The following is a 20875-nucleotide window of genomic DNA, read 5'->3' on the forward strand; positions in this document are numbered from 1 at the left end:
GACTAAAGGGGGGGGGGACAGAGAGACCAGAGTGACTAAAGGGGGGGAGGGACAGAGAGACCAGAGTGACTAAAGGGGGGGGGACAGAGAGACCAGAGTGACTAAAGGGGGGGGGGACAGAGAGACCAGAGTGACTAAAGGGGGGGGGCAGAGAGACCAGAGTGACTAAAGGGGGGGGGACAGAGAGACCAGAGTGACTAAAGGGGGGGGGGACAGAGAGACCAGAGTGACTAAAGGGGGGGGGGGACAGAGAGACCAGCGTGACTAAAGGGGGGGAGGGGGGGGGACAGAGAGACCAGAGTGACTAAAGGGGGGGGGGACAGAGAGACCAGAGTGACTAAAGGGGGGGGGGACAGAGAGACCAGAGTGACTAAAGGGGGGGGGGACAGAGAGACCAGAGTGACTAAAGGGGGGGAGGGGGGGGACAGAGAGACCAGAGTGACTAAATGGGGGGGGGGACAGAGAGACCAGAGTGACTAAAGGGGGGGGGGACAGAGAGACCAGAGTGACTAAAGGGGGGGGGGCAGAGAGACCAGAGTGACTAAAGGGGGGGGGCAGAGAGACCAGAGTGACTAAAGGGGGGGGGGACAGAGAGACCAGCGTGACTAAAGGGGGGGGGACAGAGAGACCAGAGTGACTAAAGGGGGGGGGGACAGAGAGACCAGCGTGACTAAAGGGGGGGGGGGACAGAGAGACCAGAGTGACTAAATGGGGGGGGGCAGAGAGACCAGAGTGACTAAAGGGGGGGGGACAGAGAGACCAGAGTGACTAAAGGGGGGGGGACAGAGAGACCAGAGTGACTAAAGGGGGGGGACAGAGAGACCAGAGTGACTAAAGGGGGGGGGGACAGAGAGACCAGAGTGACTAAAGGGGGGGGGGGACAGAGAGACCAGAGTGACTAAAGGGGGGGGGACAGAGAGACCAGCGTGACTAAAGGGGGGGGGGCAGAGAGACCAGAGTGACTAAAGGGGGGGGGGCAGAGAGACCAGCGTGACTAAAGGGGGGGGGACAGAGAGACCAGCGTGACTAAAGGGGGGGGGACAGAGAGACCAGCGTGACTAAAGGGGGGGGACAGAGAGACCAGAGTGACTAAAGGGGGGGCTAAAGGGGGGGGGGACAGAGAGACCAGAGTGACTAAAGGGGGGGGGGGCAGAGAGACCAGAGTGACTAAAGGGGGGGGGCAGAGAGACCAGAGTGACTAAAGGGGGGGGGACAGAGAGACCAGAGTGACTAAAGGGGGGGGGGACAGAGAGACCAGAGTGACTAAAGGGGGGGGGCAGAGAGACCAGAGTGACTAAAGGGGGGGGGGGCAGAGAGACCAGCGTGACTAAAGGGGGGGGACAGAGAGACCAGCGTGACTAAATGGGGGGGGGCAGAGAGACCAGCGTGACTAAAGGGGGGGGGACAGAGAGACCAGAGTGACTAAAGGGGGGGGGCAGAGAGACCAGCGTGACTAAATGGGGGGGGGCAGAGAGACCAGAGTGACTAAAGGGGGGGGGGGCAGAGAGACCAGAGTGACTAAAGGGGGGGGGGACAGAGAGACCAGCGTGACTAAATGGGGGGGGGACAGAGAGACCAGCGTGACTAAATGGGGGGGGGCAGAGAGACCAGCGTGACTAAAGGGGGGGGGGGCAGAGAGACCAGCGTGACTAAATGGGGGGGGCAGAGAGACCAGCATGACTAAAGGGGGGGGGGCAGAGAGACCAGAGTGACTAAAGGGGGGGGGGGCAGAGAGACCAGAGTGACTAAAGGGGGGGGGGGGCAGAGAGACCAGCGTGACTAAAGGGGGGGGGGCAGAGAGACCAGAGTGACTAAAGGGGGGGAGGGGGGGGGACAGAGAGACCAGCATGACTAAAGGGGGGGGGGACAGAGAGACCAGCATGACTAAAGGGGGGGGGACAGAGAGACCAGCGTGACTAAAGGGGGGGGGGACAGAGAGACCAGCATGACTAAAGGGGGGGGGGGGCAGAGAGACCAGAGTGACTAAAGGGGGGGGGCAGAGAGACCAGCGTGACTAAAGGGGGGAGGGGGGGGGACAGAGAGACCAGAGTGACTAAAGGGGGGGGGCAGAGAGACCAGAGTGACTAAAGGGGGGGGGGGGGCAGAGAGACCAGAGTGACTAAAGGGGGGGGACAGAGAGACCAGAGTGACTAAAGGGGGGGGGGGACAGAGAGACCAGAGTGACTAAAGGGGGGGGGGCAGAGAGACCAGAGTGACTAAAGGGGGGAGGGGGGGACAGAGAGACCAGAGTGACTAAAGGGGGGGAGGGGGGGGGGCAGAGAGACCAGAGTGACTAAAGGGGGGGAGGGGGGGGGACAGAGAGACCAGAGTGACTAAAGGGGGGGGGCAGAGAGACCAGCGTGACTAAAGGGGGGGGGACAGAGAGACCAGAGTGACTAAAGGGGGGGGGGGCAGAGAGACCAGAGTGACTAAAGGGGGGGGGGACAGAGAGACCAGAGTGACTAAAGGGGGGGGGCAGAGAGACCAGAGTGACTAAAGGGGGGGGGGACAGAGAGACCAGAGTGACTAAAGGGGGGGGCAGAGAGACCAGAGTGACTAAAGGGGGGGGACAGAGAGACCAGAGTGACTAAAGGGGGGGGGGACAGAGAGACCAGAGTGACTAAAGGGGGGGGGCAGAGAGACCAGAGTGACTAAAGGGGGGGGGGACAGAGAGACCAGAGTGACTAAAGGGGGGGGGGGACAGAGAGACCAGAGTGACTAAAGGGGGGGGGCAGAGAGACCAGAGTGACTAAAGGGGGGGGGGGGGGCAGAGAGACCAGAGTGACTAAAGGGGGGGGCAGAGAGACCAGCATGACTAAAGGGGGGGGGGACAGAGAGACCAGAGTGATTAAAGGGGGGGGGGGACAGAGAGACCAGCGTGATTAAAGGGGGGGGGCAGAGAGACCAGAGTGATTAAAGGGGGGGGGCAGAGAGACCAGAGTGACTAAAGGGGGGGGGACAGAGAGACCAGAGTGATTAAAGGGGGGGGGCAGAGAGACCAGAGTGACTAAAGGGGGGGGGCAGAGAGACCAGAGTGACTAAAGGGGGGGGGACAGAGAGACCAGAGTGATTAAAGGGGGGGGGCAGAGAGACCAGAGTGACTAAAGGGGGGGGGGACAGAGAGACCAGCGTGACTAAAGGGGGGGGGGACAGAGAGACCAGCGTGACTAAAGGGGGGGGGGACAGAGAGACCAGAGTGACTAAAGGGGGGGGGGGACAGAGAGACCAGAGAGACTAAAGGGGGGGGGGGGGCAGAGAGACCAGCGTGACTAAAGGGGGGGGGGACAGAGAGACCAGAGTGACTAAAGGGGGGGGGGCAGAGAGACCAGAGTGACTAAAGGGGGGGGGGGGACAGATAGACCAGAGTGACTAAAGGGGGGGGGGGGGCAGACCAGAGTGACTAAAGGGGGGGGGACAGAGAGACCAGCGTGACTAAAGGGGGGGGGGGGGACAGATAGACCAGAGTGACTAAAGGGGGGGGGGGCAGAGAGACCAGCGTGACTAAAGGGGGGGGGCAGAGAGACCAGAGTGACTAAAGGGGGGGGGGGGACAGAGAGACCAGAGTGATTAAAGGGGGGGGGGACAGAGAGACCAGAGTGATTAAAGGGGGGGGGGGGGCAGAGAGACCAGAGTGACTAAAGGGGGGGGGCAGAGAGACCAGCGTGACTAAATGGGGGGGGGCAGAGAGACCAGCATGACTAAAGGGGGGGGGGACAGAGAGACCAGAGTGACTAAAGGGGGGGGGGCAGAGAGACCAGCGTGACTAAAGGGGGGGGGGGGCAGAGAGACCAGCATGACTAAAGGGGGGGGGGGGCAGAGAGACCAGAGTGACTAAAGGGGGGGAGGGGGGGGGACAGAGAGACCAGCGTGACTAAAGGGGGGGGGGCAGAGAGACCAGCATGACTAAAGGGGGGGGACAGAGAGACCAGAGTGACTAAAGGGGGGGGGGGCAGAGAGACCAGCATGACTAAAGGGGGGGGGGGGGCAGAGAGACCAGAGTGACTAAAGGGGGGGGGGCAGAGAGACCAGCGTGACTAAAGGGGGGGGGGCAGAGAGACCAGCATGACTAAAGGGGGGGGACAGAGAGACCAGAGTGACTAAAGGGGGGGGGGGCAGAGAGACCAGCATGACTAAAGGGGGGGGGGGCAGAGAGACCAGAGTGACTAAAGGGGGGGGGGCAGAGAGACCAGAGTGACTAAAGGGGGGGGGCAGAGAGACCAGCGTGACTAAAGGGGGGAGGGGGGGGGACAGAGAGACCAGAGTGACTAAAGGGGGGGAGGGGGGGGACAGAGAGACCAGAGTGACTAAAGGGGGGGGGCAGAGAGACCAGAGTGACTAAAGGGGGGGGGGGGCAGAGAGACCAGAGTGACTAAAGGGGGGGGGGGACAGAGAGACCAGAGTGACTAAAGGGGGGGGGCAGAGAGACCAGAGTGACTAAAGGGGGAGGGACAGAGAGACCAGAGTGACTAAAGGGGGGGGGGGGGACAGAGAGACCAGAGTGACTAAAGGGGGGGGGGACAGAGAGACCAGCATGACTAAAGGGGGGGGGGCAGAGAGACCAGAGTGACTAAAGGGGGGGGGGACAGAGAGACCAGCATGACTAAAGGGGGGGGGCAGAGAGACCAGAGTGACTAAAGGGGGGGGCAGAGAGACCAGAGTGACTAAAGGGGGGGGGGACAGAGAGACCAGCATGACTAAAGGGGGGGGGGCAGAGAGACCAGCGTGACTAAATGGGGGGGGGCAGAGAGACCAGCATGACTAAAGGGGGGGGGGACAGAGAGACCAGAGTGACTAAAGGGGGGGGGGCAGAGAGACCAGCGTGACTAAAGGGGGGGGGGGGCAGAGAGACCAGCATGACTAAAGGGGGGGGGCAGAGAGACCAGAGTGACTAAAGGGGGGGAGGGGGGGGACAGAGAGATCAGCATGACTAAAGGGGGGGGGGACAGAGAGACCAGAGTGACTAAATGGGGGGGGGCAGAGAGACCAGCGTGACTAAAGGGGGGGGGGGACAGAGAGACCAGAGTGACTAAAGGGGGGGGGGCAGAGAGACCAGCATGACTAAAGGGGGGGGGGGCAGAGAGACCAGAGTGACTAAAGGGGGGGGGCAGAGAGACCAGAGTGACTAAAGGGGGGGGCAGAGAGACCAGCGTGACTAAAGGGGGGAGGGGGGGGGGCAGAGAGACCAGAGTGACTAAAGGGGGGGAGGGGGGGGGACAGAGAGACCAGAGTGACTAAAGGGGGGGGGCAGAGAGACCAGAGTGACTAAAGGGGGGGGGGGGGGCAGAGAGACCAGAGTGACTAAAGGGGGGGGGGGACAGAGAGACCAGAGTGACTAAAGGGGGGGGGGACAGAGAGACCAGAGTGACTAAAGGGGGGGGGGGGGACAGAGAGACCAGAGTGACTAAAGGGGGGGGGACAGAGAGACCAGAGTGACTAAAGGGGGGGGGGGACAGAGAGACCAGAGTGACTAAAGGGGGGGGGCAGAGAGACCACAGTGACTAAAGGGGGAGGGACAGAGAGACCAGAGTGACTAAAGGGGGGGGGCAGAGAGACCAGAGTGACTAAAGGGGGGGGGGGGGGCAGAGAGACCAGAGTGACTAAAGGGGGGGGACAGAGAGACCAGAGTGACTAAAGGGGGGGGGGGGCAGAGAGACCAGAGTGACTAAAGGGGGGGGGCAGAGAGACCAGAGTGACTAAAGGGGGGGGGCAGAGAGACCAGAGTGACTAAAGGGGGGGGGGCAGAGAGACCAGAGTGACTAAAGGGGGGGGGACAGAGAGACCAGAGTGACTAAAGGGGGGGGGGACAGAGAGACCAGAGTGACTAAAGGGGGGGAGGGGGGGGGACAGAGAGACCAGAGTGACTAAAGGGGGGGGGCAGAGAGACCAGCGTGACTAAAGGGGGGGGGCAGAGAGACCAGAGTGACTAAATGGGGGGGGCAGAGAGACCAGAGTGACTAAAGGGGGGGGGGGGGGGCAGAGAGACCAGAGTGACTAAAGGGGGGGGGGGACAGAGAGACCAGAGTGACTAAAGGGGGGGGGCAGAGAGACCAGAGTGACTAAAGGGGGGGGGGGGCAGAGAGACCAGAGTGACTAAAGGGGGGGGCAGAGAGACCAGCATGACTAAAGGGGGGGGGGGACAGAGAGACCAGAGTGACTAAAGGGGGGGGACAGAGAGACCAGCATGACTAAAGGGGGGGGGGACAGAGAGACCAGAGTGACTAAAGGGGGGGGGCAGAGAGACCAGAGTGACTAAAGGGGGGGGCAGAGAGACCAGCATGACTAAAGGGGGGGGGGACAGAGAGACCAGAGTGACTAAAGGGGGGGGGACAGAGAGACCAGAGTGATTAAAGGGGGGGGGACAGAGAGACCAGAGTGATTAAAGGGGGGGGGGACAGAGAGACCAGCGTGACTAAAGGGGGGGGGACAAAGAGACCAGAGTGACTAAAGGGGGGGGGGACAGAGAGACCAGAGTGACTAAAGGGGGGGGGCAGAGAGACCAGAGTGACTAAAGGGGGGGGGGGGCAGAGAGACCAGAGTGACTAAAGGGGGGGGGGGGCAGACCAGAGTGACTAAAGGGGGGGGGGGGACAGAGAGACCAGAGTGACTAAAGGGGGGGGGACAGAGAGACCAGAGTGACTAAAGGGGGGGGGGGACAGAGAGACCAGAGTGACTAAAGGGGGGGGGGACAGAGAGACCAGAGAGACTAAAGGGGGGGGGGGCAGAGAGACCAGCGTGACTAAAGGGGGGGGGGACAGAGAGACCAGAGTGACTAAAGGGGGGGGGGGCAGAGAGACCAGAGTGACTAAAGGGGGGGGGGGGGGACAGATAGACCAGAGTGACTAAAGGGGGGGGGGGGGGCAGACCAGAGTGACTAAAGGGGGGGGGACAGAGAGACCAGCGTGACTAAAGGGGGGGGGGACAGAGAGACCAGAGTGACTAAAGGGGGGGGGGGCAGAGAGACCAGCGTGACTAAAGGGGGGGGGGGGACAGAGAGACCAGAGTGACTAAAGGGGGGGGGGGACAGAGAGACCAGAGTGACTAAAGGGGGGGGGGGGCAGAGAGACCAGAGAGATTAAAGGGGGGGGGACAGAGAGACCAGAGTGACTAAAGGGGGGGGGGGGGACAGAGAGACCAGAGTGACTAAAGGGGGGGGGGGGACAGAGAGACCAGAGTGACTAAAGGGGGGGGGGGGCAGAGAGACCAGAGTGATTAAAGGGGGGGGACAGAGAGACCAGAGTGACTAAAGGGGGGGGGGGACAGAGAGACCAGAGTGATTAAAGGGGGGGGGGGTGGAGGCTCACACTGAGGGAGGGGGGGACAGAGAGACCAGAGAGACTAAAGCGTGGCTCATACTCCCTGCGGTCTGTGTGGTCTTTCAGCCTTACAGTCATATCGACCACAGGAACAAGTATATTGTACGTTATGTTATAGCCATGAGGGGAAAAACATGTCTCAATCTGATGAAAAATGGCGGAGCTATTAACATATAAATGTACCGCATCACCTACAAAACCCTCCACGCTCCGGCACCTCAGCACCTCACTGACCTCCTCCTCCTCCACCCTCAGTACCTCACTGACCTCCTCCTCCACCCTCAGTACCTCACTGACCTCCTCCTCCTCCACCCTCAGTACCTCACTGACCTCCTCCTCCTCCACCCTCAGTACCTCACTGACCTCCTCCTCCTCCACACTCAGTACCTCACTGACCTCCTCCACCCTCAGTACCTCACTGACCTCCTCCTCCCTCAGTACCTCACTGACCTCCTCCTCCACACCTCAGCACCTCACTGACCTCCTCCACACCTCAGTACCTCACTGACCTCCTCCTCCACCCTCAGTACCTCACTGACCTCCTCCTCCACACCTCAGCACCTCACTGACCTCTCCCACACTCAGTACCTCACTGACCTCCTCCTCCACCCTCAGTACCTCACTGACCTCCTCCTCCACACCTCAGCACCTCACTGACCTCCTCCACCCTCAGTACCTCACTGACCTCCTCCTCCACACCTCAGCACCTCACTGACCTCCTCCACCCTCAGCACCTCACTGACCTCCTCCACACCTCAGCACCTCACTGACCTCCTCCACCCTCAGTACCTCACTGACCTCCTCCACCCTCAGTACCTCACTGACCTCCTCCACCCTCAGTACCTCACTGACCTCCACCACCCTCAGTACCTCACTGACCTCCACCACCCTCAGTACCTCACTGACCTCCTCCACCACCCTCAGTACCTCACTGACCTCCTCCTCCACCCTCAGTACCTCACTGACCTCCTCCTCCACCCTCAGTACCTCACTGACCTCCTCCTCCACCCTCAGTACCTCACTGACCTCCTCCTCCACCCTCAGTACCTCACTGACCTCCTCCTCCACCCTCAGTACCTCACTGACCTCCTCCTCCACCCTCAGTACCTCACTGACCTCCTCCTCCCTCAGTACCTCACTGACCTCCTCCTCCACCCTCAGTACCTCACTGACCTCCTCCACCCTCAGTACCTCACTGACCTCCTCCTCCACCCTCAGTACCTCACTGACCTCCTCCTCCACCCTCAGTACCTCACTGACCTCCTCCACCCTCAGCACCTCACTGACCTCCACCACCCTCAGTACCTCACTGACCTCCTCCTCCACCCTCAGTACCTCACTGACCTCCTCCTCCACCCTCAGTACCTCACTGACCTCCTCCTCCACCCTCAGTACCTCACTGACCTCCTCCTCCACCCTCAGTACCTCACTGACCTCCTCCTCCACCCTCAGTACCTCACTGACCTCCTCCTCCACCCTCAGTACCTCACTGACCTCCTCCTCCTCCCTCAGTACCTCACTGACCCCCTCCTCCTCCACCCTCAGTACCTCACTGACCTCCTCCTCCACCCTCAGTACCTCACTGACCTCCTCCTCCCTCAGTACCTCACTGACCTCCTCCTCCACCCTCAGTACCTCACTGACCTCCTCCACCCTCAGCACCTCACTGACCTCCTCCACCCTCAGTACCTCACTGACCTCCTCCTCCACCCTCAGTACCTCACTGACCTCCTCCTCCACCCTCAGTACCTCACTGACCTCCTCCTCCACCCTCAGTACCTCACTGACCTCCTCCTCCACCCTCAGTACCTCACTGACCTCCTCCTCCACACCTCAGTACCTCACTGACCTCCTCCTCCCTCAGTACCTCACTGACCTCCTCCTCCTCCACCCTCAGTACCTCACTGACCTCCTCCTCCACCCTCAGTACCTCACTGACCTCCTCCTCCACCCTCAGTACCTCACTGACCTCCTCCTCCCTCAGTACCTCACTGACCTCCTCCACCCTCAGTACCTCACTGACCTCCTCCTCCACCCTCAGTACCTCACTGACCTCCTCCTCCCTCAGTACATCACTGACCTCCTCCTCCACCCTCAGTACATCACTGACCTCCTCCTCCACCCTCAGTACCTCACTGACCTCCTCCACCCTCAGTACCTCACTGACCTCCTCCACCCTCAGGACCTCACTGACCTCCTCCTCCTCCCTCAGTACATCACTGACCTCCTCCTCCACCCTCAGTACCTCACTGACCTCCTCCTCCACCCTCAGTACCTCACTAACCTCCTCCTCCACCCTCAGTACCTCACTGACCTCCTCCTCCCTCAGTACCTCACTGACCTCCTCCACCCTCAGTACCTCACTGACCTCCTCCTCCACCCTCAGCACCTCACTGACCTCCTCCTCCTCCCTCAGTACCTCACTGACCTCCTCCACCCCTACACTCAGTCACGGTCCCTGCGATCCACAGACACTGGTCAGCTCTCCATCCCCCGAACCAGACTGCGGACCTTCAGGGACAGAGCTTTCAGCGTGGCAGCTCCCACCCTCTGGAAGTCACTCCCCGCAGAACTCAATGCAACGCCCCAACTCTGGACTCATTCAAAAAACTCCTCAAAACTTACATCTTCAACTTGGCCTTTGACCCCTAACTTCCTACATTGAATGTTGTGTGTCTGTCTATCATGTTTGTTATTGTTGTTTTTCGCCCTATGTAAAGCGACCTTGGGTTTTATGAAAGGCGCTATACAAAACCAAGTTATTATTATTATTACTGTACTTACAGTAGATTTCATTCACAGCCTTTGCTGCGCTGTTATGGGCACCTGGTGCTACTAAATCCAGATTGAACTCTGCCATTGGAAAGAGGGGATTTGGCCCGATCCATAAATATATCACTTGGCCATAATAAGGTCATTTATAGGCCTGATATTCTATATTCATATTTCAAATTGAATGTGTCCGGAGGGCAACATTCAGTACTGTATCTACAAAACCCACTGTAAATCATCTGCCCTTTATTCATTTGCTCAGATTTTATTGTACACTTGATCTCAAGAGGTGCTGATTGAGCTAAATCGTTCACGTCGGGTCAATGTTAGCATGGTGTTATTCTCTGTCAATTTTTTTTAATAATTGATATTCTCTTTTGGTTCATTACAATTTACTCAAGCATAGTAACGGACACAATATATCGGACACTGGGAATACATTCCCTGAGGTCCATAGATGTCCCTAAATACCAAAAACATGCCAATGGACCTTGTAGAAGTGGAGAGATCTTCCATTTACTTGGGTATGTACTTTTATGTGAATTTTCTGAAAATATGGCTAGGGCTTAAGAGGTTAAACTAAACCTAACTTTCTATCTTAACCGTAACCGTTAAACGTTAAAACAAATCGTCATCATAGTATTGCTTTGTTAGTATCAGGGTGGGTGTGTGTCTTCGTCTAGTGGTGAGAGCACTCATCCACACTCCCGTTTTGGACTTTCGCCGTTACAAAATATATATAAAAAATATATTACTTATAATAATGACAATAATAATCTTTATTTGTAGAGCACCTTTCATACAGAAGCTGCAGCTCAAAGTGCTTCCCAACAGAAAAAAGACACAAGGCATAAAATGAGCACATAAAGTGCACACGTATAAAATCACAGTTTTTCACATTAGGATCTAACATCCCAACAGGCCACCTGGTTTATGGTTTGATTCAGTTTTAAATAGACAATAATAAAAAAGAGTAAAATAAAATAGACAAGAGTAAAATGGTGCAATAGTGCAGTGCAATAAAATAGTAGAATAGAATAGATAAATATATATTTTTGTTTTACAGTGCAATAAAATACTTCTGGATTACTGTTCAACAGTTCAAAGTCGTCTTTACCTTCTCTGTTTGGTATCCATGTGACGACCCCCCCCCCCTACTCTACCTGCAAATGGGTGAGTCTGCTGACTCCGAGAGCACGGTGGAGTGGATGCGTGATATTTTTCCGTAGCCGCATTTCTGGCAGACGCTCTCTGATTGGCCGACGTCAGTTTCTACACTGGTTAAGCTTAGGCACTCTTTCGAAGTTGGTTAAGGTTAGAGTTTGTCTTAGAGCGTGGCGATAGAACGCCAGGTAGTTTGCAGGCTGTTTGACGTGGAAATGGGCAAAGACACAGCTCGTCACGCTATTGGGCGCACATGTCACATGACCAGAAACGTCTGCCAGAAATGCGGCTACGGAAAGTATAGACGCGGAGTGGGTGGGTGGGTCGTTAGCCCAATGACTCTCATCTGGACAGTGAGAGAGCTGCCTGCACAGCACATGGTGTATTTATGTTCGCCGTCTAACTCCCTCTGTCTGCTTCTCCACTCCTAGGAACAGGTTGTCCAATAGATTCTGTGATACTACTTACCACGCACCACAGCACACTGTCTCACTCACCACTGATTCTGATACATCCATATTCATTGTTTATGACATTATGACATTATTCTTTTGTTAGATAGGTTTAAATACATTATTTTGTTACATTGCTATCACGTGTGGGACTCCCTATTTGTCACAATTGACCCGTTTGTGTGACATCCACGATAAGTCAATATAGTACTTATGGCTATAACATAACATACATGATGTAACTTTCCCCCTGAGACACAGGTCTCAGGTCGTTGCACGGCGCGGCCAGAGTGTCTCGAACGGAGCGCGCGCTCCGTCGCCATAGTGACGCCAATCATTACAACGTGGTCCTTTCACTGCCACACTACAGGAGGTTAACCCTTCACTACCACACTACAGCAGGTTAACCTTTCACTACCACACTACAGCAGGTTAACCCTTCACTACCACACTACAGCAGGTTAACCCTTCACTACCACACTACAGCAGGTTAACCTTTCACTACCACACTACAGCAGGTTAACCCTTCACTATCACTGTTGTGAAGGGCCAGATTAAACCGAATATATATATTTATTATATATATATATTTAATTGTATTTGTATATTCTCTAATATTCCTTGATATCCCTTGTATATTCCTTGTACAATATGCATTGAATATCCATTCTAGCCTACTGAACATCCCATAATAGTCTCCATTCTACTATTGGTCGAGACCTTGGTGCCAGGCTGCCATACCCCCCAGACCCAGTTCAAACGTACCGCTCAACATGTACGAACAAGTCCTAGTTCCGCGTAGGAATCTGGCTACCACACCACTAACGGTACTATTTGTTCATAGTGCGTATATATACTGCGCTACTAAAGTAGGACTTCCTTTTTAGTCCAGTTTCTTACCCTCCAATAGAGTGACAGACGTAAAGCCTCCCCGCGATGCCACGTGTGGGAGTAAGGCCAAGTTCGGCCTACCATCGGTATTGAGACATCGTGTATATTAATATTTGAATAGTCATATTTGGCACTATATCGTCGAGTTGGACGTAGTCTATTAAGCTAATAATAGTCTATTCATATGTAGTGCTTCGTGCGGTGAGAATACTATCGTAGTCAGTACCCCATCGTTTCGGGCAAAGAACTGGCTGCTTATCCAGGGTGGCCGACCCCATGTGAGGCTGCACCCGAGGAGCCCCAGAGCCGACGAGCGAGTGGACCTGCATACCGGATTATTCTACCGACGACAGCCCGCCTTCCCAGGCACGGATTATGCTTTGTATACAGTGATTATTCTATGGATAAAGACCAACACTGCCGTGTGTTGGAAACCCCCCCCCCCCGGAGAGGACGACAGGTGAGGAGACGCTCTACACGACGAGGTCGCTTCACGTCTCTCCATCGTGGACCGGAGGAAGCCGGCCCACAGAGAGTCCAACTGCTTTCATCTGTGGATCGAGGATCGCTGAGGCACCGAGCCGCACAACCGTGGGTTCTCCCAGGATACCCTCGGCCAGACGGATACAGCCAGACTCTACCCCCCCCCCCCTTCTCCAGTTGTCTTACAAGCGACCGGAATTCCCCCCATTCCCCCCTAGTGTATCCAGTTCTATAATCATTAAAGTATCATTGCTATTATTCCTTAAATATTCCAGGTTGTATATTTACCGCCTGCGCCACCAGAGATTGGACGTTCTCTATTGATATACCAACGAATACTCATTTGCCATAAAAGTGCATCCTATTTCAAATCATAAATGTAATTAAGTGATTGCTCTACATACCTTTTGCTATGTATTAATTATTATTAAACGCAGACTTTCGACTTGGTACATTTGTGTTGGATCGTTTCATCTACGTGGGAGTGTTTACCATAATTATTTATGCCTAGTACTGGGTGGCCAGAGTCTAAAGTACAAGAGGTAGTGGTAGTAAGTATCATATCTAACAATACAGTCAGGGAATTGTACCCCTCAGTTACAATTGGTCCTTCGAGCCGGAGGGTAATTAGTGTAATATTAATATAGTGTTATTAATATTGAAATGGCCTATGATGAACACTCCACGAAACGATCCTCCTAACCAACGCCCGCAGCGCGAACGACGGCTCCCTCAGTACTTAGAGGCTTACGCTGTCAGTCAACAACCTAGTCTTCTACTAACAGTAAACGCGGTAAAACTAGAAAGTAAAAGTATGTCTAACCCCAACGCCCAGACTACCCCGACCATAGAGACCCCTACGGGTTCTAATGTAACTGACCAAGTTCACGGTGGGGACCAGTGGGAACCAGACATGACCTCACACCCCGCCAGTACTGAAGAAGTAGTCCCCGATGAGTCCCGGGAGGAATACAACGCTACCGAGAGAGAACTCGGCACGGAAGAAGACGGGGAGAGCACCGTGGAGATAGAGCTCCAAGGCTCCGCAAGGAGTACCCCGAGGGAAGGCTCCCCTATACAACCGCCTTCTCCCAGCGAGGCAGAGAGGACCCTACAGCAGGCCTTCCTCATCAGCCTGAACGCCGCTGCTGAACGCGACCGACTGCAGATCCAGCAGCGGAGCGAAGAAGAGCATATACGTCTAGAAATAAGACGCATTCGGAGGGAAGAGAATGTGGCCCGAGACCGAGCAGACAGCCAGCGAGCAGCTGCTGGTGCTCTACGGGACGCAGAGCACGACAGACAGCAAGCGCAACTAATAGAACAGCTGATCAGACGGACAACACCCTCTCCCTCCGCCAGAGGCTCCAGGAACTCGTCTAGACACACCTCCAGGGCGGCATCCCCTAGCCGAGTAAACAACCCTGAACTTGACCAACAGACGAGGTCTATACCCCCCACAGACCACCTCCCCCCACCGGTCCAAGCGAGACCTAGCAACCGGGAAGGAGCAGCATATCCTGTGGAGAGGCTAAACCAGAGACTACAAGCACTGGATGACCTAACTGAAGACGAAGAGGAAGAGGAGGAGAACCACGCCCGACGACAGCACAGTACTCTACCGGACCAGGAGGTCCGGTACAGCCCAGGCTATACTCCCACGGAGCTGCGCTACAGACCCCCGACTCTATACCCGGGTGAGCACGACGCACGACCCGCACCGAGGAACAGCACCTGGACAAGCGGGCCATGGTACACTGCCGGTACCAGCCCATACCAAGGAGCGGGAGGAGACTCGCCTAGGAGGCCTCTCCCCCAACGCTCGCCGATGTATCCACAGTCAGCGTCATACATTGGCACGCCTATGGTACCCGACTTCACCCAAGAGAACCGGGCCCAGTATACAGAACTCCGCATGTGTCTGGAGACCATGTTGGTGGATGTATTGGATGAACGCCATAAATACGCCATCCTACTGAAGCACTTAAAGGTACCCCGCGCACATAATATAGCGCTCGCCTACGCGACTTCCACCACCCCATACACAGCAGCGCTGGTAGCATTGGACCAGAGGTATGGGCGCATATGGGATTACGTGATCCAGGAGATCCGACACATCGACCGCTTACCCCCAGCAATAGACAATCGAGCACTGGACGACCTGTCCATCAGAGTGCAGTCCCTGGTAGGGATGTTGGGAGCGCAGAGAGAGAAGGGGAGGCATGAACTTTACGCCAACTCAAATGTGGAAAGGATCTTGGAGAAGCTGCCGCCCGCTCGACAGGAGCGTTTTAGGCGGCAGAGAGACCACAGAGACCCGAATGGCCCCGAACCGAACCTCCTCGATCTAGCAGACTTCCTGGCGAGAGAAGTCAGCAGCCTACGGCTAGATACATTCGGACGGAGCACCCCTGGCTCCAGAGAAGGAACCAGACGACTAAATGATGGAAGAAGATCGGTGACTGTGATGCACCAATCGGAGTCAGTACCGAGCAGCAGGAGCCACAGTACCCCCTCCAGAACGGAGAAGTGGAAGATAGTGTGCCCCTACTGTGAGAAAGAACACTGGCTAGCGCAATGTGACTCCTTCCCCAAGCTGAACGCGGAGGAAGCAAGTCAATGGATAAAGTCCAACAAGCGCTGTTTTCGCTGTGCGCGCTCACACATGGCAGCCGAATGCCGCTTAAAGAAAAGGTGCACCAAGTGCGATGGAGCCCATCTGGACATACTTCACGACAGTAACAGACGGCGCCCTTCACCCGCACCATCCAGCAGCAAAGCGAGCGTCATGTACATCGATCCCGCCAGCAGCAGTGGAGCCCGAGTACTCCTAAAAGTAGTGCGTGTGACACTAAGCTACCAGAATAAAGTCCTGGACACTTACGCCGTCCTCGATGACGGGTCAGAGAAGACCCTTCTGCTCGCCTCCGCTGCGGCCCAGCTAGGGCTGCGGGGAAGCGAAACCCAAATGACAATTCGGACAATAAGACGAGATTTGAAGACGATAAAGGGCGAGAATGTCTCATTCTCTATCGCAGCAAGCGGCCAGCCTGAGCGACGGTACCAGATTACAGACGCTTTCACCAGCCAAGAAATAGGACTGTCGCGGTACACATACCCCGTCGCCAAGCTGATGGAGAAATATGCACATCTGCGCAAGTTACCGATCCCGCTCATAGACAATGCTATGCCGACCCTGTTGATAGGCTCCGACCATGCAGACCTCATTGTCCCGATAGACCGGGTTCATACCGGACCCCGAGGCTGTCCTGCAGCAGTCGAGACCCGTTTGGGATGGACTCTCCAAGGCCCGCTCGCTAAATCTCTCAACCGAAGTACAGCCACTAGATGTCTCCACTCCCGAGTCACAGAGGGAGAAACCGCACTCCTGCAACACGTAGAGCGGTTATGGACCTTGAAACAAATGCCCTTTAAGAACGGAAAGAAAGACATTCGCTCTAAAGATGACATTTACGCCATTCACCTCCTCGAGACAGGGACCAAGAGAGTCCCGGTCAACGGCGGGTTGAGATACGCCACGCCACTCCTGCGGCGAGAAGGAATGCCTAATTTCCACACCAAGACAGACGCCACAGAACGGTACGGCGCTTAGCACACGGAGCGGCGCTTAGCCAAGAACCCCGCCCAAGAGAGTGTATACCGCGCTGAGATTGAGAGGCTCATCACAGCGGGACACGTCACAAAGATGGACATTAAAGAGGCTGACCAGACCACTGAATCGTGGTACGTGCCTCACCACAAGGTCCATCACAACGGTAAAGACCGCATAGTATTTAACTGCAGCTACCAGATCGGATCCCAAAATCTGAATAAAGAGTTACTGCCCGGTCCCACACTCGGCCCCTTCCTACTCGGCGTTCTACTCCGCTTCCGCCAGGAAAAGGTGGCCATCAGCGGGGACATTAAAGGAATGTTCCTGCAGGTGAGATTAGTAGAGGAGGACAAGCCCCTGTTACGGTTCCTATGGAGAGAGAAGCCAGGAGATGAGCACCCAGCCATCTACCAATGGGAAGTCCTCCCCTTCGGAACGACGTGCAGCCCCTGCTGTGCTACATTTGCACTACAGAAACATGTAGCAGAGGACCCAGCAGCGGACGAAGAGGTCCGACACAGCGTAAAGAACAGCTTCTACGTAGACAACTGTCTACAAAGCCTTTCAACCCAGGAAGAAGCCGAGGCTCTCCTGATTAAACTCCGCGCCTCATTGATCAAAGGCGGCTTTGATCTCAGGCAGTGGGCCAGCAGCGATCCGCAAGTACTGCGCAGCCTCTCCTCCGAGGACAAGGCAGCCAGCAGCGAGACCTGGATGGCTACAATCCCGGGAGAAGCCCAGGAGATGACCCTGGGATTGGTGTGGCGATTCAAAACAGATTTGCTTCACTACAGACACAAGCCCCTGACTACGGAGCAGGGAAGGCCGGCGGCGGCGCCGACCACCAGACGGAGTGTGTACACAACACTCGCCCGACAATATGACCCGCTAGGATGTATTCTACCGTACACCACCAGGGCAAAAATGATTGTACGAGCATTGTGGGACAAGGACCAGGGCTGGGACGACCCCATTCCCGCACGCGTGTAGCTTTATGCCAAGCAAGCAGTGCAAAAATTTACCGTAGTGGCGTGCAGTAATGCGCCTTTCATTTTCCGCCGCCCAGCGCCCAGGTCGCGCGGAAATAGGCTGTCTATTGCCATTCTCTTTGACAAACTCTAACCTTAACCAGCTCCTTAACAGCGCCTAAACTTAACCGTTCTAACCTTAACCAACTCCGAAACAATGCCTAACCTTAACCTTAACCTTAACCATGCCTAACCTTAACCATAGAAATTATATTGCCATTCTCTTTGACAAACTCTAACCTTAACCAGCTCCTTAACAGCGCCTAAACTTAACCGTTCTAACCTTAACCAACTCCGAAACAATGCCTAACCTTAACCTTAACCTTAACCATGCCTAACCTTAACCGGCGAAAGAATACACGTTAAAAAAAAATCACGTTAAAAAATAATTTCGATGGGATTCGAACTCGCCAGCAAACGAGCCATAGGATCCACAGCCATGTGGCCTTGCCAATTGAGCTATTTCTAGATACTGAATAAGGGGCGGTGACTTATATATATTGAGCTCCGCTCGTGTCGAACCAAGGCGGGATCTCATGCGCATGCGCGGGCACCTCGCGCGAGCACGCCGGCGCACGCATGCACCTGAGCGAGCACGCCGCCGCCGGTGCACGCACGGTAGCATTTGTCTAAGCGGGGCCTGAAAAGAAGGGCGCTTTACCGCACTGGCGTGCGGTGACGAATGCGGAAGCATTTTTGCACTGCTTGCTTGGCATTAAGGAAAACGCTTCCCGCACACCTTGCATCCACCTGGAGAGAGTGGGAGATGGAGCTCCACTCACTCCCAGGCGTTAATATGCGCCGAAGCTACTTCCCACCCACGGTGAGGCCAGAGACATGTAAAATGGACTTACACGTCTTCAGTGACGCCTCAGAGGTCGCATACGGATCAGTAGCCTACTTGCGGGCCCACGAAGAGGGGGGAGAGATCTACACAGCATTTGTCCTCGCCCGCTCGAGAATAGCCCCACGCAAGCAACAATCTATCCCACGTCTAGAGCTCTGCGCAGCCCTAGCCGGAGCGCACCTAGCCACGCTCATCCAGCGTAAGCAAAGTGATCACCGGTGCCGACGGCAAGGTCCGAGCAGCTGAAGTGCTTGTCCAGGGTCGCACTTACACCCGTCCCGTGGCGAGGCTCATAGAACTGCCCCGACTCCCAGACACAATCGATGATGACCATGACCCTATAACCCTATGACTTTGTGAAGTTGACTGACCCCTACAGCAAACCCTTATGTGTAAATAGACAACGCGATTAATCTGTCTCTGCTTAACTGATTAGGTCTGGGACCAATCAGGGGGTGGCTGTTGTGAAGGGCCAGATTAAACCGAATATATATATTTATTATATATATATATTTAATTGTATTTGTATATTCTCTAATATTCCTTGATATCCCTTGTATATTCCTTGTACAATATGCATTGAATATCCATTCTAGCCTACTGAACATCCCATAATAGTCTCCATTCTACTATTGGTCGAGACCTTGGTGCCAGGCTGCCATACCCCCCAGACCCAGTTCAAACGTACCGCTCAACATGTACGAACAAGTCCTAGTTCCGCGTAGGAATCTGGCTACCGCACCACTAACGGTACTATTTGTTCATAGTGCGTATATATACTGCGCTACTAAAGTAGGACTTCCTTTTTAGTCCAGTTTCTTACCCTCCAATAGAGTGACAGACGTAAAGCCTCCCCGCGACGCCACGTGTGGGAGTAAGGCCAAGTTCGGCCTACCATCGGTATTGAGACATCGTGTATATTAATATTTGAATAGTCATATTTGGCACTATATCGTCGAGTTGGACGTAGTCTATTAAGCTAATAATAGTCTATTCATATGTAGTGCTTCGTGCGGTGAGAATACTATCGTAGTCAGTACCCCATCGTTTCGGGCAGAGAACTGGCTGCTTATCCAGGGTGGCCGACCCCATGTGAGGCTGCACCCGAGGAGCCCCAGAGCCGACGAGCGAGTGGACCTGCATACCGGATTATTCTACCGACGACAGCCCGCCTTCCCAGGCACGGATTATGCTTTGTATACAGTGATTATTCTATGGATAAAGACCAACACTGCCGTGTGTTGGAAACCCCCCCCCCGGAGAGGACGACAGGTGAGGAGACGCTCTACACGACGAGGTCGCTTCACGTCTCTCCATCGTGGACCGGAGGAAGCCGGCCCACAGAGAGTCCAACTGCTTTCATCTGTGGATCGAGGATCGCTGAGGCACCGAGCCGCACAACCGTGGGTTCTCCCAGGATACCCTCGGCCAGACGGATACAGCCAGACTCTACCCCCCCCCCCCCCTTCTCCAGTTGTCTTACAAGCGACCGGAATTCCCCCCTAGTGTATCCAGTTCTATAATCATTAAAGTATCATTGCTATTATTCCTTAAATATTCCAGGTTGTATATTTACCGCCTGCGCCACCAGAGATTGGACGTTCTCTATTGATATACCAACGAATACTCATTTGCCATAAAAGTGCATCCTATTTCAAATCATAAATGTAATTAAGTGATTGCTCTACATACCTTTTGCTATGTATTAATTATTATTAAACGCAGACTTTCGACTTGGTACATTTGTGTTGGATCGTTTCATCTACGTGGGAGTGTTTACCATAATTATTTATGCCTAGTACTGGGTGGCCAGAGTCTAAAGTACAAGAGGTAGTGGCAGTAAGTATCATATCTAACAATACAGTCAGGGAATTGTACCCCTCAGTTACAATCACACTACAGCAGGTTAACCCTTTCACTACCACACTACAGACGGTTAACCCTTCACTACCACACTACAGAATGTTAACCCTTCACTACCACACTACAGCAGGTTAACCCTTCACTACCACACTACAGCAGGTTAACCCTTCACTACCACACTACAGCAGGTTAACCCTTCACTACCACACTACAGCAGGTTAACCCTTCACTACCACACTACAGCAGGTTAACCCTTTCACTACCACACTACAGCAGGTTAACCTTTCATTACCACACTACAGCAGGTTAACCCTTTCACTACCACACTACAGCAGGTTAACCCTTCACTACCACACTACAGCAGGTTAACCCTTCACTACCACACTACAGCAGGTTAACCCTTTCACTACCACACTACAGCAGGTTAACCCTTTCACTACCACACTACA

The 20875-nt window shown here is 54.8% G+C and overlaps 1 protein-coding gene across 1 annotated transcript in view; it reads right to left on the reverse strand.

The window, feature by feature from the left end:
- The window catches only part of baiap3 (BAI1 associated protein 3), a gene marked incomplete at both ends in the record, with an annotated part of 168250 nt that overhangs the window by 82827 nt on the left and 64548 nt on the right, over positions 1-20875 (reverse strand). The window lies entirely within an intron of this gene.

The sequence above is a fragment of the Notolepis coatsorum genome, assembly GCF_963971535.1.
Source record: "Notolepis coatsorum genome assembly, chromosome: 14".
NCBI classification, from domain to species: Eukaryota; Metazoa; Chordata; class Actinopteri; order Aulopiformes; family Paralepididae; genus Notolepis; species Notolepis coatsorum.